We start from the raw sequence: 4533 nt of genomic DNA, 5'->3' as shown, positions 1-4533 counted from the left end.
CCAGAGAAAATGAATCGTGTGTGTGTGTGTGTCCAAGTGTAAAATATATGTGAGTGTGTGTGTCAGTATGTGAGTGTGTAAGCAGGGTTACTGGGTTCTGTACACCAGGGAGAGATTGAGCTTTGCATTCCTTGATTACATGGCTTGAGGAGAGCATAAAGATTGCTTTCAATAAGAAGGTGGTGGTGGGGGACAAAACAAAAGTGAGAGACAGGAGAGAGTATGTGTGTGTGTGTGTGTGTTAATGAAAACAAAGCTAGGTGCTGACTAGGGAACATTTCTGCTCAGCTGCACAGGTTGAATTTCCAATTAGAGTGTGATGTGGGGAAAGCCTACCAAAGACATGCAGCAACCCTGCTACTGCAGCAACACAAACAGATCAAATCTTATTGGTCGCATAAACATATTTAGCAGATGTTATTGCGGGTGTAGCAAAATGCTTGATTTTCTAGCTCAAACAGTGCAGTAACATCTAACAATTCACAACAATAAACACATTTGAATGTAAAATAATGGAATTAAGAAATATATAAATATTAGGACGAGCAATGTCGGAGTATGTATGTATATATACACACATACATACACAGTACCAGTCAAAAGTTTGGACACGTCTACTCATTCAAGGATTTTTCTTTATTTTTAAAATCTACATTGTAGAATAATAGTGAAGACATCAAAACCATGAAATAACACATATGGAATCAAAAAAGCGTTAAACAAGTCAAAATATATTTTATATTCTTCAAAGTAGCCAGCCTTTGTCTTGATGACAGCTTTGCACACTCTTGTCATTCTTTCAACAAGCTTTAAGGGGTTCTTGAAGGAGTTCCCACGTGTGCTTTTCCTTTACTCTGCGGTCCAACTCATCACAAACCATCTCAATTGGGTTGAGGTCGGGTGATTGTGGAGGCCAGGTCATCTGATGCAGCACTCCATCGCTCTTCTTCTTGGTCAAATAGTCCTTACACAGTCTGGAGGTGTGTTGGGTCATTGTCCTGTTGAAAAACAAATGATTGTGGCGCAAACCAGATGGGACAGCGTATCGCTGCAGAATGTTGAGGTAGCCATGCTGGTTAAGTGTGCCTTGAATTCTAAATAAATCACTGACAGTGTCACCAGCAAAGCACCCCCACACCATCACACCTCCTCCATGCTTCACGGTGGGAACCACACATGCAGAGATCATCCTTCACCTTCTTTGTGTCTCACAAAGACAAGGCGGTTAGAAACAAAAAATATATTTTGATTTGTTTAACACTTTTTGGTTACTACATGATTTCATAGTTTTGATGTCTTCACTATAATTCTACAATGGAGAAAAAAGAAAAAATAAGGAAAAACGCTTGAATGAGTGGCTGTGTCCAATATTTTGACTGGTACTGTTAAATATAAATAAATAAAATATATATATATCAATTTATGAACACACACACACACACACACACACACACAGGCTGTCTCGTCATTGTCAGTAATCAGGCCTAGTACTGTTGTGTCATCTGCAAACTTGATGATTGAGTTGGAGGAGTGTGTAGTCACGCAGTCATGGGTGAACAGGGAGTACAGGAGGGGGCTGAGCACGCACCCTTGTGGGGCCCCTGTGTTGAGGGCCAGCGTAGAGAGAGATAGTTTCCTACCTTCAACAACTGGGGAAGACCCATCAGGAAGTTCAGGACCTAGTTGCTCAGGGCGTGGTTCAGACCCAGGGCCCCAAACAATGAGCTTGGAGGGTCCTATGATGTTGAAGGCTGAGCTGTAATCAATGAAGAACATTCTTACATAGGTATTCATCTTGTCCAGATGGGATAGGGAAGTGTACAGTGCGATGACGATTGCATCGTCTGTGGATCTGTTGGGAAGGTATGCAAATTGAAGTGGGTCTAGGGTGACAGGTAAGGTGGAGGTGATATGATCCTTACTAGCCTCTCAAAGCACTTCATGATGACAGAAGTGAGTGCTACGGGGTGATAGTTTAGTTCAGTTACCTTTGCTTTCTTGGTTACAGGAACAATAGTGGACATCTTGAAGCAAGTGGGGATAACAGACTGGGATAGGGAGAGATTGAATATGTCTGTAAACATTCCAGCCAGCTGGTCTGTGAATGCTCACAGGATGTGGCTAGGGATGCCATCTGGGCCGGCAGCCATGCGAGGGTTAACATGCTTAAATGTCTTACTCACATCGGCCATTTAGAACGAGCGCCCACAGTCCTCGGGAGCGGCCCGTGTCGGTGGCACTGTGTTATCCTCAAAGCAGACGTCGGTGTCCGCAACATGGGCTGGTTTTCCCTTTGCAGTACGCAACTGCCTGTCTCTGCACTGACCTTTTTCCCTGTTTGATTGCCTTACCCTTTTGTATTCGACCATATTCCCAGTCACCTTGCCGTGGTTAAATGCGGTGTTTTGCACTTTCAGTATTGCGTGAATGCTGACATCTATCCATGTTTTTTGGTTTGGGTAGGTTTTAATAGTCACAGTAGGAACATAACCTATTGTGACGACCCTCCCACTCTGTCTGCCGTATTCTCTCTTTGTTCTTGTTTCCTTATTAGGATGCCGGTGGGCGGAGTTGGGAGGGTCGTCAGCTACATGGGAAACACCTGAGCCCAGTGTGTCCCAGGATAAATACACCACTTCCCCATTCATGGAGGAGACTCTCTCCATGCAGACACCTTTATAGATTTTGTTGTGTTTCTTGGTGGTTTTTTGGTTGTTTACTTTAGCATCTTTCAACACCCTGCATTATCACATTCATGCATGCAAAACACTCACTTACACTACTGATTACTGATTACACACACCATTGTATATTATACCTAGTTACTTTACTTAATAAATATATATATTGTTACTCCTTATCTCCACGTTGTCTCCCTTTTGTTACGGGCTTTGAGCCGGTTCGTGACACTATGCACTTCCTGATGTACTCAGTCACCGTGTCAGTGTATATGTCAATGTTATTCTCAGAACCAACCCGGAACATATTCCAGTCGGCGTGATCAAAACAATCTTGAAGGATGGATTTTGATTGGTCAGACCAGCATTGAATATACCTTAGCATGGGAACTTCCTGTTTGAGTTTCTGCCTACAGGAAGGGAGGAGCAGAATGGAGTTGTGATCTGATTTGCTGAAGGGAGGGCAGGGGAGGGCCTTATAGCCATCCCGGAAGGGAGAGTAACAATGGTCAAGAGTTTTTGAAGTGCGAGTACTACAGGCAATGTGTTGATAGAACTTTGGTAGCGTTTCCTCAGATTTGCTTTGTTAAAGTCCTACAATAAATGCAGCCTCAGGATATGTGGTTTCCAGTTTGCACAAAGTCCAGTATAGTTCCTTGAGGGTCGTTGTGGTATCGGGTTGAGGGGGATTATACACAGCTGTGACGATAACCAAAGAACATTATCTTGGGAGGTAAAACAGTCGGCATTTGATGGTGAGATATTCCAGATCGGGAGAACAAAAGAACTTGAGTTTCTGTACGTTTCCACAATCACACCATGAGCAGTTAATCATGAAACATACATCTCCTCTGTTCTTCTTCCCAGAGAGCTTGTTATTCCTATCTGCACGATGTACTGAGAACCCAGCTGGCTGTATGGACGGGGACAGCATATCTGGAGAGAGATGGACTGAGAACCCAGGTGGCTGTATGGACAGGGACAGCATATCTGGAGAGAGATGGACTGAGAACCCAGCTGGCTGTATGGACGGGGACAGTATATCCGGAGAGAGCCATAATTCCGTGAAACAGAGTATGTTAAAGTCCCTGATGTCTCTCTGGAAGCAGATCCTTGCCCTGACCTCATCTACTTTATTGTCCAGAGACAACATTAGCGAGTAATATAATCAGAAGCGGTGGATGGTGTACACACCACCTGAGTCAGACGAGAAGTCCACTTCGAATACCTTTTCTCCACCTGTGGCATCTTGGAGCAGCCTCTGGGATAAGTTAAACTGCCTTGGAGAGTACAAACAAAGGATCTAATTCGGGAAGGTCCATTTTATGGTAGTAATGCCAGTGAGTTACCACCGCTCTGATATCCAAAAGTTATTTCCGACTGTATGTAATAACACAAAAAACGTTCAGGGCACATAATGTAAGAAATAACACACAAAAAAAATCAAATACTGCAAAGTTGCTAATGAGCTAGAATCAGATCTGCCATGTGTATTGGTGCCATCTTACCAAAGACACACAAACACACAGAGAGCGAGAGATGCAAACACACACGCACACACACGCACACACAGATAAACACACACAGACGCACACGGATAATCACACACACGGAAAAACACACACACAGAGATGCAAAAACACATGCACACAGATGCACACACACAGATGCACAAACACGCACACAGATGCACACACAGATAAACACACACACAGATGCAAACAGATGCGCGCACACACAGACGCACAAACACACAGGCACAAGCACACACGCGCAAAACAGATGCACACACACATACACACACAGATGCGCACACACACAGATGACGCACACGCACACTACATGCACAGATGCG

The 4533-nt window shown here is 43.9% G+C and overlaps 1 long non-coding RNA gene across 1 annotated transcript in view; it reads right to left on the bottom strand.

Moving 5' to 3' along the window:
- Positions 1-1740, bottom strand: part of LOC120018730 — an 11587-nt gene extending 9847 nt beyond the window's left edge. Inside the window, exon 1 of the long non-coding RNA XR_005472245.1 lies at positions 1641-1740. This is a non-coding gene — a long non-coding RNA (uncharacterized LOC120018730). The remainder of the gene's footprint in view (positions 1-1640) is intronic.
- Between the last annotated feature and the right edge of the window lie 2793 nt (positions 1741-4533).

Source organism: Salvelinus namaycush, chromosome 23 (assembly GCF_016432855.1).
Source record: "Salvelinus namaycush isolate Seneca chromosome 23, SaNama_1.0, whole genome shotgun sequence".
NCBI lineage: Eukaryota > Metazoa > Chordata > Actinopteri > Salmoniformes > Salmonidae > Salvelinus > Salvelinus namaycush.
This window is presented reverse-complemented; position numbering and strand designations above follow the sequence as displayed.